The 9863-nt window shown below is 36.7% G+C and overlaps 1 pseudogene; it reads left to right on the forward strand.

Moving 5' to 3' along the window:
- The first annotated feature begins 423 nt into the window (after nt 1-423).
- On the forward strand, nt 424-1366 carry LOC130873411 (olfactory receptor 145-like; annotated as a pseudogene).
- The last annotated feature ends 8497 nt before the right edge of the window (nt 1367-9863 follow it).

Below are 9863 nucleotides of genomic sequence, written 5' to 3' on the forward strand. Positions count from 1 at the left end.
TGAGAGAAGAAAAGAGTCAATGAGGTCACTGATGAGTCCTACATGCACAAGGGTAAGTACTGAATTGGATATATGTTTTTCTTTATCCAAACCACCTTGAGTCTTTGATGCACCTTGTACCTTCTCTTTTGTGATTATCACTGAACCTTAAGTGAAAGGTGGATTTACAAGATAAAAGAACAGAGAAGTTGCAGAAACTAAAAGGATCACTGCTTCCCTTAATATTCTTCTCAGAGAAATGGCCTTTCATCTATTTATGTTTATTTCTCCATGAACTCCCATGAAATGTAGAAAGCAAAAGCACAGAGAAGTCTGAGCTTGAATTTTATTATTCAATTCTGGTTCTTAATTTCATTTTAAAGTGATAGTTTGGGGAGGACTGGGATTTCATTTTAATGTTATTATCTTACTGTTCTCACAGTTATGAACCAAGGAATGGCCTCAGCAAATGACTCTTCAGTGAAGGAGTTTATCCTCCTGGGTTTGACAAAACAGCCAGAGCTCCAGCTGCCTCTCTTCTTCCTCTTCTTGGGAATCTATGTGGTCTCCACGGTGGGGAACCTGGGCTTGAGTGTACTGATTGTTTTGAACCCTCACCTGCACACCCCCATGTACTACTTTCTCTTCAACCTTTCCTTCACAGATCTCTGCTTCGCCTCAGTCATAATCCCCAAGATGCTGGTGAGTTTTGTAAAGCAGAACACTATCTCCCATGCAGAGTGCATGACTCAGTTCTTTTTCTTCTGCTTCTTTGTTATTAATGAATTCTACATTTTGACAGCAATGGCCTATGACAAATATGCTGCCATCTGTAAACCCCTGCTTTACCAGGTCACCATGTCCTATCAGGTCTGCCACTCGATGATGGTGGGTGTGTATGTGATGGGGTTTTTTGGATGCTTAGTCCATACTGGTAACATGCTAAGTCTGAGCTTCTGTGACAGCAACATCATCAACCATTATATGTGTGACGTGCTTCCTCTCCTGAAGCTCTCCTGCACAGATACTGCCATTAATGAGCTGGTGGTTTTCATTGTTGGGGGGTATCAATATAATAGTGCCCTGTGTGACTGTCTTTATTTCTTACACGTTCATCCTTTCCAGCATCCTTGGCATCCGTTCTGCAGAGGGTAGGTCAAAAGCCTTCAGCACCTGTGGCTCCCACGTTGTAGCTGTTTCTCTTTTCTTTGGAGCCTCAATATTTATGTATCTTAAGCCTTCTAGTGTGGCTGGGGATGAAGATAAAGTATCTTCTATTTTTTATACCATTTTGGGCCCAATGCTGAATCCTTTCATCTACAGTTTAAGGAATAAGGATGTCCACATTGCATTGAGAAAAACTTTGAGAAAAAGGACACTTAACTAAATAGAATCTGTATTTGTTATGGAAACAAATCTTAGGACATGAAGCACATATGACCTGAAGGGTCATTCATTTGCATAGCATGTGCTTCTAAGTGTGGGGCCCTGGATTTTACCCACTGTCTTCAAAAACTTCAATGACAACAACATCAAAATCCAAAAACAAAATATATCAAAAGAGAAGCAAAAGCAACTGACAAGAATAACGTAGAATTAAAGCAATTTAACATTATGCAAAATTAAGTTATTTATCAAGGAAAATTTCAGAAGTAAGCACAGTGAACAATGATTAATCCATCATCTTTTATGGTAGAGAGCATTGTTTATTTTGTAATTGTCCAAAATCCTATGTATCTTTTTTCAGTACTGAAAATTGAACAAACACATATGTGCAGCTATCTACTAGTATGTTATACTCCAGTCCTGGGAAGCATGAAGATTTGTATATACAAAACAGTGGATGATAATATACTCAGAAATGATAAGATCATGAGATCTTTTAAAACTATGTTTTTGAATATTTTTGTAGGTTGTTTGGGGTGTCATATTCATATTCTCTTGTATGCTAGGCAAGTGCTCTTCCATTTATCTATATCTTAAGCACATCTGTGAGATCTTTGACTAGTGTGCATCTAGAAGTCTATGTCACTGTGCCACTGAGATACAGATTTCAGCAGTCTTACAGTCATTTACTCTGGTATGAACCCTCTAGGAAGAGTTGAATAATTTTGAATGATTTGAATTCTCTTTATCCTTAAATCAGTATAGTAAAGAGGAGTTGATGCATCTGTTGTGATTCTCATGTTTGCAGACTAAAAATGAAACATTTGTGGTCATTTAGGATAAAGGGAGCTTATTTTAGATTTTCTATTTATGGACCCAAGAGCAAGAATATATGTATAAAAATATACTATGTCTTCATTGGGAAGAATTTAACTAAGCAATTTCAGTTGTCATTGTTTAAGGAATTTTGTCTTTTTTCAAAAAAATTACATAATCTTAATTTACTATTAGTAACTTCTCTCTATTTACTAATTTAATTTTTATAATATACAATGAATGAGTTTATTTCATTTATTTATTTGTTTATTGAAGAACAAATATAAACTGTCTATTCTATTTAGACATCAAGATATCTAGTGTTGTAATATGAGCGGCGAGGCTACATTCCCGGCGTCCTGCCGCCCGCATGGCTATCTTATGCTCCAAAATAATTACATGAAAACTGTATTCTTTTAAACACTGCCTGGTCCATTAGTTCCAGCCTTTTATTGGCTAGCTCTTACATATTGATCTAACCCATTTCTAATATTCTGTGTAGCACCACAAGCTGGCTTGCCAGGAAAGATCTTAACCTGTGTCTGTCTGGAGTGGGAGAATCATGACGACTCACCGACTTGGCTTCTTTCTCCCAGCATTCTGTTTTGTCTACTCCGCCTTTCTAAATTCTACCCTATCAGAGGCCAAGCAGTTTCTTTATTAATTAACCAATGAAAGCAACAGATAGAAAGATGACCCTCCTCCATCAATCTAGGATTTGGTCAATCATTACAATTGTAGCTCTGAGGAAGGCTGAAGATATTTATGACCTCAGAAGGCTACAGACTAGTAAGGTGGTGATAAAACTACATTTTGTACTTGTGTGTATAATGGAAAAATAATATGCAAAGTCTTGAAAGAATACAATTTTACTGAGAATAACTGTCTTACTGTCTTGAGTGGGCTGGTTGAAGGATGTTTCTGAGGAGGTGGCAGGTGTCTTGTTGCCAACAGAACATTTAAGGGAGGCACTGAATAGAGTTTCAGAGACAGCAATGATCTTGATGAGGAGGAGTAATGGTTTTGGAAAACAGATGAATGCTATGAAACTAGGCTGAGCAGAAGTATGTGCATACAAGTGTGAAGAGTGATTAACATGAGGTTGAATTGGGCTTGGAAGGAAAAAGATGGATACAAATAAGCACAATAAAAGTCTGGGTGATATTAATCAAACATGTGACAGTTTTTCCTTTCTTCTCCAATATTCTGAAGCACGGTCAATTTTCATTTATAACTAATGGAGCTTCTAGAAAAAATTTTTACTGAAATCCATGAAAAAGAAAATTTAAATAATAAAAATTTGCATGTCCTGCTGAAGGGATTTTTTTTTTTTTTTTTGCTAACTGTACACACCTGGAAAATGAGTCAATATTAGTAGATGTCAGCTGAAATAGTAGAAGACTTTGGTGGGAGCTCCATGATCCTATGTCACCATGAGTTTAGTAAATTGTGTCAAATGGAAGGACCAATGGAAATGATTTGGTTTTAAGTTTGAGTTCTGCATGTTTTAAGTCTTAATCAGTCTTAGATTCTACACAGTTACATTAAAACTTCTGAGGTTCACATTATTATAAATGATAAATAATGATACATATTTTAAAGTATTAATGCTTTGTTTTAAATATAATATTTCAGAAACATAAACATGTAAGTTTTTCTACTTAATTTCCTTGAAGTAAGTAGGTACTTGATACTTAATATCTTCACACTGCTTACTTTTGTCCTTTTGCCTTGAAACAGAATTATGTTTTGGATTTCAGAGAGGGCATAAAATTATCATTCTCTTATCTTTATCTCTTGAGGACTGAGACTATAGGCATGTGCCACTACCTTTGATTTAACAACTTTTCAGCACTGACAATGACTGCTGGCAGTTCCAACAGAGCTGCTATTGCTAGTATCTGTATAGATCATAGATAATGGTGTCACTGTCACTGCAGTTGAATAGGAGGATAACTGTATTAATACACACTTGGAGTTAACTCAAGGTCATTTAAAATTCATATATATCCATAAATATATTTGTTGTTACAGTTGTAAAATCAATTCAATCTTAATATAGAAAGCAAATGTAATTTGCCACATATAACACATATGAATTAACATATGGAAAAAAAACTAAGGGAATATTTAAGAAAAATAAATTTTTGTACTTCTGGGAATGGACATAAATGCCTTTCAATGCCAGACAAGCACCAATACCTGTGAATATACAACAAGTTTGAAAGTATTTTGTTGGAGAAACAGCACCATTTTCATATACTTAATTTTTATCCAGTTAATACAAAGCAATAATACCTAAGAAATAAAGACAACCAGGAGTTATAGAAGCTAGGTCATTATATCTGAGATTAACTTACAAAACGGAGTTTATATTGTGTGTCTTATATCTGAAGACATTGTAAATTGTTGAGTCATCTGTAAAAAAGGAATGTAAATGTACATATAACAGGATCCTTTTAATAAGAATAAAGTAGATCACCTAGCAGTAGGTGATATCATGCTAGTGTGGATTGACAGCCTTATTTCCTTTCTTAGTGATATGAATCACAACATCAAGCCTTACTAATCCTGATATCGCTGTATCAGTGCAGATCCATACAGTCTTCACTTTCTTTGTAGAACAGTGGTTATTACGTAGGTGTGTTTTGCATAAACTTTTGTTGGTGTCTCATTCCTCATGACAATAGACTGTAGCAATACTTGGTTCTTAATGATGTGATTAGTTTAAAACTCAATTAAGTTGATTTGCAATAATATTAAGGTTGGCCCTAAACCAATCCAACTAGTGTCTTTAAGAGAATAGAAATGGGAACACATAAGCATTAAGATATGTGGGTGACATCTGTGTGGCTTTGTCTGATGGTGGGGCCCCTGGCAGTAGGAACATCATTTATCCCTGGTGCATGAGCTGCCTTTTTAGAGTTCATTCCCTATGGTGGGATGACTATCTCAGCCTGGATGCAGGGGGGAGAGGCTTGGTCTTGCATCAACTTGATGTTCCAGACTTTGTAGACCCCTCATGGGAGGCCTTCCCCTTTCAGGGGTGTGGATGGAAGATGGGGAAGGGAATGTGTGTTGAAGGAAATGGGAGGATGTCGGTATGTAAAATGAATAAAAAATTTAAAAAAGAAAAAATTGATGGAGATACACATAAGAAGGACCTGGTGACAACACAGCAAAAGCATAGCCCATGTAAACCAAACAGAGAAGCCTCAGAAAGCACATAACCCACACTTGATGAAGGACTTTTAGCCCCCAGAGCTGCAAGAAAATGATCTCTTCTTTAAACCATCTGTTGCACATGCCTAAAAAAATGTTTTTGGCAGACCTCAGCACGTGACACAGAGGTAAAAATAAAATTTTTGATCTTTGTGTGCCACAAAGGGCTCTTTTTGCACAATACCCTTACATTCATGGCTGAGGAAGAGAACAAACACAAGACCTAAGTTAGTCTCACAATGTCTTAAAGACAAATCCAGCAGCCCCCCTTCTGAGGTATGTACAGACTTGCCCAAACTTGTGCAATTTTGTCCAAAATTGATAAGACTAAACCTCAGCCAATTAATACGCATATATTAATGTAACTGCTGCTTATATAGCCAATCATTTTGAGATGACCTGTCTCTGAAACTCCCCTTAGCCATATTTAAAAGGAGGCTACGCGTTCCTCTGAGGTTTGTCGCCATTTTGTACAGGTGAGCGACTCCCCACATGCACGCTAACATAATAAATGCTCTTTGCTCTTGCATACTGTTTGAATCTGGGGTGTTCCTTCAGTGTCTCCTAGGATCCTACATTTGGTACATTGCCTGGGACTAGTGGGGACCCCTAGACTCATTAGTAGAGTGGTTGTAGGAGAACACACTTGTTCTGTTATCCATCAATCAGTTAGTCTGGGTGTTTCTTTGTTTAGTCTTTGTTATTCTTTGCTGACTGGATGAAGAAAAAAAGACTGATGATGGTCGAGTGACCAGAAAAACACTGGAAACTTATTGAGGCAGGGAAGACATTTCATTAAATTCCTCCTGGTCAGGGAGTCTAAGGATGCTCAGAATTCCCTTCTGGTAGAACCAGGGAGTTCCAGTCTGGTTATGGTAGCCATTGATGCAAAGGTTCCCATATGCTGGAGTTAGTAGAACTCCAATCTGGCTGTGATAGCCTTTTAAGGGAAGGGTCCTGCTATCTGGGCAAAGTACAAGCTCAAGAAAAGCTGCTGTCTGCATTTTTTCAGTTTCTTTATTAACACCGGTGGGTTTGTTTGTATGTATATGTTGGTGTTCTGTTCATTCTCTTTTGTATTCCAGAAATATAATATTACAGGACAGGCAACGAGCTCCACTCTCCTGATCTTAGTACTCAAATGGCTCAAATGCCAAGTGGGGAGTCTGGGATTAGTTGATTGGGGGAAGATAAAGATCTTTTTCAGGAATACCGACTGCCAGGGATGCTGTGTCCTTCAGTTGCTGCACTGCCCATACAGCTACAACTCCCACTTCCTTCCTAAGTCAAATCCATCATTGTTGATACAATTTATAGTCTTGTGATAACATCTCCCTCCCCCAAGGCCCTCAGTTGGCTAGTTTCCCACCTTAAACCTTTCCTGTCTTAACACTGCAGAAGAAACTGCTGAAAGACTATTAACTTTAAGATGCTCTGGTTTTAGAATAAAAGTATAAAAGAACGGTACATTTGGGAAAAATTATGGTTTTGTTTTCATTGAAAAGAAATTATGTGGTTTTTGGTTGTTCAGATTTGGTGGGTTATAAATATTTGTCATCATTTAAGGGAGTTGGTTTTAAGAATCTTTTGTTTATATATACATATATGTCTATGTATATGCATATAAACACTCTTGTTTAAGCAATTGTACCTACACAATATCCTGGACCACTGAAAGAAACTACATAAAGGATTTTGGTAAAAGTTTTCATGTTGTCTAGAAAGCAAAAAAGAAAGTGGGAGACTAGAATAATAAAGAAAGGAAAAAAGGAGTTTGTCTAAATTACAAATGTCTGGCTGAACCAGATGAGCAGGGATAGGAAAACCTGACCTGAGAACGTGTAGAAATTTGTAGAAGGCTAGAAGGGTGTGAACTATGTTTGTTTTGGTTTTTCATACTTTCAAATACTAAATTTGAAAAGAAATGGTAAAATATGTTGGAAATTTGACCTATTAGGTTAATTCTTTTGGTTTTCTTCATTAAAGAAAGGACTGGTGATTCTTCACTATAAAATGTCTGTATTAAAAATCTGGTCATGCTCTTTAAAAGAGGGAGGAGGGCTGAGGTCCCATGTCATACTATTTTAAATGATAATGTATAATTAGCAGTACAGGTTAATACTTACTCATCATGGCACAGCCCTCCAAGTGATAGGGTTTCTGACATTCCGTGATATGGCTGGACTGAAGTTCTAAGCTATTCAGAATTTCATAGAAGCATTCAAAACTGTTTCTTAAAAATTGTCAACATCACATCTATGGTCTGGGTCCATTTGAATAATGTATTTATAGGGTTACTTAATGGCCTTGTTGTATTTACCAAACTTGATATATTTTCTAGATTAAGTCAAGGTTTGTCTAGCTCAGATAAATTTATTAGATAATTGTCCTTAAATCTACCAGTAATCTGATGAACATGGCATTTAAATTATTTGATAAAAAAGCTTACTGTGACTGATGGAGACTCCAGCTCCTATCAATCACCCGGAGGTCTCCAAAAGAAATATGGAACAACACGACAATGCAACCGGGATGGTTGGTAACACTGACCACTAGGCAAGATGACCCCAAACGCACCAGAACACCAGAACCTAGAACTGATTGCAGACAAGCAGGACACTGGAGAACTGGTTGCTCTTCTTTTCCTAAACAATAGAAAGTCAGTCTTCTCCCTGTTCCACCTCAGCAGGAAAACTCTCACCTCATGGGCCTGACAACCCAAAACTGATCCTGTCCTGGGGCCTCTGCCCCAACATTGTGGAGACCACACGAGCCTGGGTTGACTGTTTATGTAACAGACTAATCTCTGTCATTTTGAATGGATACACAGGCATTTCGTTCGTATTATACTTCATGTTATAATTTATCCTTTTAAGATATCTGATGGTATTGTTGGTTAGGCAAACTATAATTCTGTCAGCTAAATAAATAGGCAACCAGGTTATTCCACAAGGCTGTACCCTGCTTGTTATCTCATTTTGTACATAAAAATCAAGTGTTGATTTCTCAGAAGCTACTAGTTTTCCTGTGGAGAAAAATACAAAGGTTTCAGATGTAACATTCTACAAAAAATTCTTGCTTTACAATGTTTGTTCTCAGAAATAACTACTTGTATCTCTGAAAAATGATTAGATAAAAGTGGGTTAAAGTCTATTAGTGCTTTGAAGGACTAAAAACGATTTAAAACATAAAATTGTAAGATGTTTGTGGGTCTAAGTAAATGTTTGTGCTTTTTAATCCAAATCTATAAGTTTTGCTAGGACTCAAAGGTATGAGTCTACTCTTGCTGTAGAAACCTGTTTTACAGGTACCTGTTACCTGCTTTTTCTACAATGTGTATTTCAGTACAATGACAATGCTAGTATGTCTAAAACTTTTATCTTTTGATAAGCTAAAATTCATGTAAACTTGAGGGAGTCAAATCATAAAGCTTGGATTAATCTGGCACAGGTCAAATGAAAAAGTTCCAAATATAAGTTTTTTTAAAGTTCCTAAATTATAACTTCTCTGCCTAGTTCATATCATTCTCGGCAGACTTCCACTTGACTGACAGACACATCTAAGCATCAGCTGCTGATTGCAACCTGCTCCAAATGACGATGAGCCCGGGACTTAATGAAAGCTTATGTGGACCAGTCCAGTCAATATGATTGCTCACTGTCTCTACAGCTGGATCAGGGTCAGATAACTACATGCCTCTGACAACCGCGCCATTAACCAGCCTTTGATTAGCGTTTTACCCTTTCTGGGTTCTGAAGACAACACCCCAGTTCCAGCTGCAAGTAGTTACATAATAGAATATGTCATCCCTTACCCCTTGCCCTTAATAGACTGAAAAACTACGTCAAAGAGAAACTCCCTGACATAGGGGACAAAATGGATACCTATAATGCCCATTGACATACCAAGGAAATGGGCACAGATTTATCAATTGATAGATTCATTAACTAGAATATTTTTATAATTTAATAAGACACTTGGCCTTCTTTATACAGAACCAGAGAGATATTATATTAATGGATTTAAAATTACTAGTTCTATATCAATCATTTAGGATTATAATCTGACATAGGGGACAAAATGGATACCTATAATGCCCATTGACATACCAAGGAAATGGGCACAGATTTATCAATTGATAGATTCATTAACTAGAATATTTTTATAATTTAATAAGACACTTGGCCTTCTTTATACAGAACCAGAGAGATATTATATTAATGGATTTAAAATTACTAGTTCTATATCAATCATTTAGGATTATAATCTGGCTGTACTCTAAGAAACACTACAAAAATGGGATCAAGGATAAAATAATAACTGGTTTCCAGGGTCGTTTCTCGGTTCCTTCTAGATAATGAACTCTGTTAACCACCATAGGGCCTTTGGTGGATAATGGATGCTAATGGATAATTACTGTTACATCATCGAACCTTAACTAAATGATAATTCCTATCTGG

Source organism: Chionomys nivalis, chromosome 4 (genome assembly GCF_950005125.1).
Source record: "Chionomys nivalis chromosome 4, mChiNiv1.1, whole genome shotgun sequence".
NCBI lineage: Eukaryota > Metazoa > Chordata > Mammalia > Rodentia > Cricetidae > Chionomys > Chionomys nivalis.